This window comes from Cornus florida, unplaced genomic scaffold, assembly GCF_030987335.1.
Source record: "Cornus florida cultivar Cherokee Brave unplaced genomic scaffold, ASM3098733v1 CherokeeBrave_3.0.0_Hap2_Chr03, whole genome shotgun sequence".
NCBI lineage: Eukaryota > Viridiplantae > Streptophyta > Magnoliopsida > Cornales > Cornaceae > Cornus > Cornus florida.
In genome coordinates, this window is record NW_026775573.1 from 18,113,457 (window position 1) to 18,121,949 (window position 8,493).

Below are 8,493 nucleotides of genomic sequence, written 5' to 3' on the forward strand. Positions count from 1 at the left end.
AGTCTCAAGATCATAGTTATGGTGCGTATATTGCCAGGGATGTGTAGCTAGATATACTATAGTTGTGTACCCTGGTAGGTCTAGGTACTCATGCCCACTATATGTGCGTTTTGCATGTTGCCTACTATTCAGGTTGCGACAACCCTATAGTCTAATGAGGTTTCTATAGTGTGTATCTATATATATTTATACGGACTACTAGTTATTGTTTGATTGACTAGGTTATATATGTGTATCGGATCTCTGCTTGGATTATAGTAGAGTAGAACTTGTTTGTAGGCCTGACCCACCATTATTTTTCAGGTGTTCGTTAGGAGTAGAGGTTGGTCATGCTGAACAAAGATCAGTTTAATTCATTCTTACGATTCAACATAGGAGATTCTTTTATGCTTCATTATTCAGTAGTAGACAGTTGTTGCTGTCACTTGTTAAGATTGGATTTTCAAGGGGTCCACACAGTATGGATTCTCGAGTTATATTAATGGAGGATTTATTGTATCAAAATGATTTTATTATTAATGGAAATTTATTCCGAGATTTAGTTATTGGATTATTATTTTAGTTTTCTTTTAACAAATCATTTATTCCTATTTTATTCTTTTTGTACTCTGTGTTCGATTATTATCGATTTATTTTTGATATCATTGGGTATTCGGGTGTGGGCCTTGCCAACCCTCATTTTAGTGTCTTTCGGTATGTGACTTCTGCGTTGTGTCTCTTAAAACTTAGAGCCTATATTAGGATTCCTTGTACTCTATTTACGGTTCGTTAGGAAGGGCTGATATCAATTATATTCTGTAGTCACAGAATGGTTGGCACTAGAAGAAGGATTGGGTCCAGGGCGAAAGCGATAAAGACCCAGAGAAGTAAAGGAGTAGGTTATCGATTTCTTTGCCAAAAGGCATAATAATGGATCAAAGGTTTAGTTCTTGTAATGACCCGGTCATTTTACTTCCTTTCTTTTTTGGTAATTTTTTTTTTTCGTCTTTTCCCTATTTCGTTCTTTAGTTGTTTTTCATTTTTCTATGCATAACCTTAATTTTTGTACTCGGATTTGATTATGGCTTTGTATACATCCATGATATTTCATTTCCATGAAACCTACTTTTTTACTTTTGTAGAAAAACATGTTAATTGTTTACTTTCTTTGTAAAGGGCATGAATACATGACCTTTTGGTAAATATTCATAACTTGAGGGGTTTTGTGTAATTAAATAAAGTAATTACTTTTCATCTTAGGAACCATTTTGTAAGTTAATTTAGAAGATATTTTTAAAAAGGACCTTTTTGCAATAATTGGAAAATGTGACAAGTGTCACATTCTCATGGAGCCACTTGTTGGCATTGTGGTGGAATCATTTGGGGACTTAGTTTGATGACACATGGAGGGTGGAGATTCACCCATTTGTTGGCCTATGAGTGAAACACATGTTGGCTTTGATTCATGACAAGTGTAGGCTAGGGATTTAGTGTAGGAAGAAGCCATAGATTCATGACAAGTGTAAGCACAAGATTAAGTCTTACAAGTGTGTGTGAGAGAGGTAGTGCAAGAGCACTTAGTGAGTGGAGAATCCCACCACCTTTAACTTAGGGTTTGATTTCATTTTATACATTTTTCATCTTTCCTCTCAAACCCTAACTTGTCCACCATTAGAGCAAAGCTTGATTCAAGGTTTAAAGCTTCATTTTGGTGCCCTTCTACTTGCCTTAGATACTTGAGCTTGGAATACAAAAGCCTTGCCTCATCCTTCTCTTCATAACCCTAGAAGGAAAACTTGAAATTTCTTTGCTTTCATTGGATTCAAGAGGGACAATCCTCTTGTGAGGTAGGGGTGGTTATATGTTTATCCTCTTTGGGTTTTATATATATTAGAGCTTAATATATATTGATTACATGTTTTTTTTTTTATTTTAAATTCTTGTACTAGCATGTAAATAGAGATTTTATATGCTTAACTTAGGATTTGTGAATTAAAGCATGTATATGACTATTAAATTGTATAGGTAAGTTATTGTTTAATGATTTACCTAATACTTTTGATTTCATTGAGGGTTTATTATGAATATCTTGAAATTGCACTTATGTTGTTAAGTAAATGGAGATTTCATTGAGAGTCTAGTATGAAAATCTTGTATATAGCACTTATAATTACTTGTAGGTGAATTACTATATTGCATGATTAGTAATTGTGGCCTACATTAATATTAATTTCATATGGCATGATGTATAGTAACATTGGCTTGCCACTTTAGACATGTAAGCTTAGGGCATGGTTTGTGTGGTTTTACCCTACTTGTGCTTGGTAGGTAGTTTATGCATTGAGATTGCATAAATGTAATGAACTTGTTGATTTTTGGAAGCTTGTAAGGATATGAAATGTTTAATGGCTAGGGTTGGGCTCTAGTACGGAGGGTAAGAATTCTCCTAAGTCATAGTGCGCACTAGGTAGTACCTTGTGGGTCGTAATTACCCAAAATAACTTGTATGGTCTCGTGGCCATATATCCTAGTCTTTCCATTATTTTATTTCGCATTACTTTCCAAGTTGTGATTTGGTAATCTTAGTTTTAAATGCATTAGTGTACTTGTTTAATGTATACTTGGATGCCATGTGTTTATCATTTCAAACATTAGTATAACTTGAGATGATCCCTTAGAGTGGCTTGAAAACATAGACGTTAGGTGGAATGCACCCTTGTGATGGTCTATGTTTGGTTCACATTATACTTGAAACTATAGGGTATACGCATGCACCACATCCTACGAGTAACTTGATTACTCACCCTAGTTATTTGGGTTGTTTTTCAGGTAAAGAAGCTTTGTTGTGGGATGCACAACACTCTTAGGATTGCTAGTCTACTTGGAGCATTTTTTGTTATGTTGGGATATACACTTGTTAGCATATCATGCTCTATTTTTGTTTATTTTGATAAAACATGTATCTAATATTCAAACTATGTAGTGTGCACTTAAGTGCACTTTTTGACTCTATTTAGATATGTATGTAATGAGGCCAATGGTCAAAGACACACATATGCAATGTATGATACTTTATCTTTATAGTTTGTATGTGGAATTTAAGGGATTTCATCCATTGAAGGGTCATATTTTGCATATGACGTCCCATGTGGCCGTAGGCCATTGTAGCGCGTCTACTTCACCATTTTACGTATGCGTGCATGTTTAAATTTCACAAAACTCTTAAACTCCAACTTTTGAACTATTTATGGATGAATTATGCAAATTTAAGCAAAAATGCATGCATTGAGGTAGCATTCAAAGCTTTATTTTGATTTAACTTGTTTTAGATGCTTGCATGAGACTAGGAAGTGTTTTGAGACTTGTTTGGATCATTTAGGAAGCATGCATAGCCTTAGAATCAAGCCAAGCATCTTTCCCATGGATCACAATAGGTTTCAGTAGCTTTTTATGCTGCTGCTAAGCCCATCAGTTGGCTGATGGCAATCATCAGTCGGCTGATGATTGTCTCGCACCATTCCAGTAGCCATTTTTGTGAAAATTGGAGTTTCAGCTGGATGATGATTGGGTTTGGCCGACTGATCATTGAGTTTCAGTCGGCTGATGATGGGGGTTCAGCCGGCTGATCTTCCTTGATGCATAGTTTCCTTTTAGCATCTTAGATGGATTTCTTAGGTCAACTTCAGAGAGCCATAACTCCTTCATTTCTAATCCAAATCAGGTTTTGCTTGAGCCTAAACTCAAGATCTTGAAGTTAGATTTCCAATGATACCAATTATGCTAAAAAAATCCAACCGTAGTGAGAGTTATACCAGTTTTAGTAAGATAGGGTCATGCTGTCTCTTAAACGGAGGGTGCCACTTCGTTCTAAATCCATATCTTTTCCATCCGGACTCCGAATCAGGTGATTCTTGAGTCTAAATTCATTAATTTTTCGTTGTCTTTCTAATGCTATGCTTGGTAGCATCTATTTCTCTATGAAATGACCATTTTTCCCCTAGGTTCATTCTTATTTATTTTTGAGACGTCGTTTCCGCATTCGTTTTCTTTGGGTTTCATGACTTCTTTGAGGGTCACATTGGTGTTCTATAGATGTGTAATATCTTTTAAAACCATTATCATACATTTTGCTTCCGCATTCGGGATTCATCATTGGATTTATGTTTTGTTTATCTTAGGACGCACTGGCCTAAAAACCAGGGCCGTCACAGTTCTGGTTGGCGGTACTTTAAAGTATAAGCCAAGGAAGGATTTAAGTGTGTTTTTTAGGTCACCGCATATCAGATGCAACATGACTTCAGTTATTCTCAAAAAGGAGAAAAGCGAAGAGGAGGATCCCGAAGAGGATCCTAATGGAAGAGCTTCCAGAGTATCCAAGGAAGAGGGTACTAAATCTTAAAAATAATTGATCACACAAGGGTGATCTTATTTGCTTGTAGTATGGCGAATGATACTAATAGAGTTGGTGATGATCAATCTACATATAGTTAAACTTTCTTATCCTCTCTATAAGAGATATATAAGAAGTACTCTTCATGAGTTTGGGGATCTAATGGAGTTCTTATCAAAACGAACATATGGTTTTATATCACATTCAAGAGAGCATTGGTATTATGTCATGACGTTCTAATTCGCTTTATAAAGCCAAGTTAGAGAGTTTACATTCCGCGTATAAGGAGGATGATGTTTAAGCCTTTAGTATTTGCTTAGGCAAACATACGTTGTTTTTAAGCTGTGTTTAAAGGATAGGTTTTGAGGTTGGAGGATTACCTATAAAACTATAAAGGAAATTATGTGAAACAATTTGTAAGTTGATTTCAGAAGAGATTTTTCCTGGAAAGAATGATGTCTTAAATAGGACTATATTTTGTGTTATTGTATTTATCATACGTGTTTTATTTTCATTCATTATTCAGAATTTGGAATGTGGTTTAGTTGGGGACACAAGTATGTGATCAACCAACTACCGTTTTTACACCATGGAGTAATAACGCTATTTTACGCTAGGATTGTGAGCATGTGGTCATAGGATTTGGTAGATATACATAATTCTAGCCAATCTATTAGACCTAAACATGCGTCATTATGGTATGTTTTTTTGGATGGGATAGTTAAACCATCACTATGAGTTAAATAATCTGGTACGATTAGTTTGAAATATTTTTACACTAGGTCTGGATACGTATGGTATTACAATGCCATGATAATGGTGGTTGTTAATGTTTCGGTATTCGTGAGGTTGTGGTAAATAAAGACCACTGTAACACCACGATGGTTTATTAGAGGTGCCGGAATTACTGAACATCTTCTTGGAAATTCCAGAAATTGTCACCAATTCAGAAGAAGGATTTCGTATTGGTTTAGGTACCTATTGGAATGACACTGATTGAGGATAGTAGACTGAATAAATCTTCTCCAGTCTATTCTTAATCAAAAATTTATTCACGAGGGCGTGTCATTAGGAGGAGTTGCCGGTGTTGCACATGAAGGAAGAAACTAAGTCTTTTCACTTGCATAAACAATATAGAATTTTTTTTTTGGTCATAATTCACAACAATTAGTTGTTGCTAGGAAATTAATAACTTACTAGATGGATGGAAAAGTTCCATATTCTTTTGAAGTTAGATAAGAAGTCTAATAGACACTTACTTGTGTTAAAGAAACAGGGTGTGTCAAAGACAGGATGGTGAGACCGATCACCTATATATAAAGAAGAGGTGCACAGTGTGTATGGGAAAGTTTTAATAGTTGACTTTTGATTAATAGAATTACCGGTTGACTTTCATTATCGGTAAGTTTGTTACAGATCAATGGTGTATGGATTTAGTTGCAGAGTTAGCTTTTGAAGATGCTCCAATTTAAACAAAGGGTGTAAAGGAAAGCTAGTAGTACCAGACTAACGATACTTTTTACAGACAAATTGGAGAGCGGATGCAAGGATTAAGATTCACAACTCCTAGTTCTCTATTCATCCAGGTGGAGATACGATGCATCATGATATGAGACAGATGTTGTCTATAGAGGGACATAATGATTGTGTCTCCAAGTCTAATATTTATTAGATAGTCGGGATTGACCATCAGAGATCACTAGATCCTTGCAGCCATATCCTATACTGAAGTGGAAATGAGAGAGTATTTTCCACAGATTTAGTTGAGGGATTGCTAATTTCATATAAGGATTAGGATTCTGGTTGGGATATTAGTTAACTGATAAATTAGATCAGCCAAATTCTTGTCTATTTTGAACTGGTAGGACATCAGTTCATAAGAATAGAACGGATCACGAGGCGGTTTAGATGGATAGAAGTGGTGATTCACACTTTGCATTAAGTTTCATCTGGTGGAAGTGAATATGGAAGTGGATGCTATCAAAAACTGATATGATATTTAAATATTTTAGTTAGTTGATAAGTAATCAATTAATTTTATAACATGTGTAAAAATAACACTTGCTATTACCAAGGTAATTAAGGAGGTCAACTTAAAATATTGGAGCTGACTCTGGAGGCAATGTTACTTTACTCAGATAAAACTTAAGGTATTAGAGGAGGATTAGTAGGTTATGTAATGATGCTAGAGTGACTTAAATGCAAAATTTATGAATTTTTTCTTGGTGTACATCAGGATATTAAATGTCAGTTTGGGTGAATAGGTATGGGTAAGGACATGTCCATAACTATCTTTAAGTGTAGCACTTGTTAGAAAGGTGGAAAAATTGGTAATCAGATATCATTGGAGATTTTTGCCACTTCCTATATCAAAATGGGAGTAGGATTAACTAGGAGTGGATGGTCGGTAGGAATTATCGACATTAAATTGGAAATTTTTTCATATGGGATAAGAGTGATGGATTGAGTAAGTTCACTTATGAACATTAATTAGAGTAATGTTCACTTTTGAGCTTCACATCAGTTCTACATTGCACTGATAATGGTGTTATAGCATGGGGATGTCCATTATAGTAGATAAAAAGTGCTATTTAGAAGGAGTTCTCTGAAGATTTTGGAGGAGCAGATTTGCTTCATATCTCTAGACGGAGGAATTGATCGAGAAATTTAATTTGATCGTAGAGGATATGCTTGAGGCATATATCTTAGGTTTTCATGGACAATTAATGGAAGTGTTTACTTCACTTTTTAGTTTTTGTCTGTAGTAATGTTGGCACAACGAGGTTTGAGTGACAACACTTGAGGTTTTGTCTATTACATCGTGCAGACCTCTCATTTGTTCATTTAAAATATAAGCAAGGGTTGTACAATCAGACCTTGACTTCATTTAAAGACACATCATAGAGAAATACTCTCATTTGTTTGGTCTGCGCATGGTTTGGAGGCGGCAGCCAGATTTTGTACATAGAACTCGTATATTAGAGTTTTTCTATCAGGAAACAGTTGCTTGTGATGTCTTTCTTATAGGAAGCTATACGATTGTTGGAAGAAGGTTAGTTTTACTTAGTTAATTGACTTTTCGCAGATTTGGTTTATCAATTGAGGTAGTAGCTTATATATTAGCGTTACTAAATTGTAAGTGCTAGGTGCATGGGAGTTTTATGTATATATGCTATTAGACTTGGAGGAATATGGATAGTTACTCTTGAAAAAATATTGGGTAAGACTACGTTGTTGTTAGATACAACCGATTTGTAGTATGGCTATTGGGTTTCTTAAATATAGGAACCATGTATACTATTTGATATATTGGAGTTAAGTGGAGTCTTCATAATAAGGTGGAGTCTACTTGGGAACATGAGGATGTCATTCGCTCACAGTTTCCAGAAATAATGGAAGAAAGTAAGGGCAAATTCTGAGGGCGGAATTCCTTTTGTGAGGGGGGAAGAAAGTAATATCCCTAGTTTTAAAAGGATAGTCTCAGTATTTATTTAATTGTTTTAATTGCATTTTTATTTGATTAATTGATTATTTGGCTATTTATTATATGTTTAATTAAATTATTTATTTAATTTAAATTGTGTGTGCTAAAATGATTTATTTGAATTGAGTTGTGTGTATTTGTGTGATTTAAATATGCTTAAATGGAGTGTAATTAATTTTGTAATTTACGTGCTTGATTTGATGATGTGTATTTGTTTATATTTTTATTTATTAGGATTAAATGAATTAGTAGTTTTTATTTTAATTTTATTATTTAAAAAGGATGGATTTGGTTAGTAGTAATAGGCCACCCCAATGAGTCGCATGGACTACTTGGTTAGGAGGTTTAATGGGTACAGATATTATCCTTGGATAGTTGTACATATATATATGGGTATACATGTATATATGGTTATTATAATTATTAATTGTAATTAATAGTTAATATTAATATAACTATAATCAAATATATATTATATATATAGTTAGAAGGTTATATAGTATCTATATATGTGTGTGTGTGTGTGTTTATTCACGTGTGTTATATAACAGACTTATAAATATATATATATATATATATATATATATAATTATTTTTATTCTCCTTTTTCCTAATATATTCCTTAAGGTAGACTTAGGGT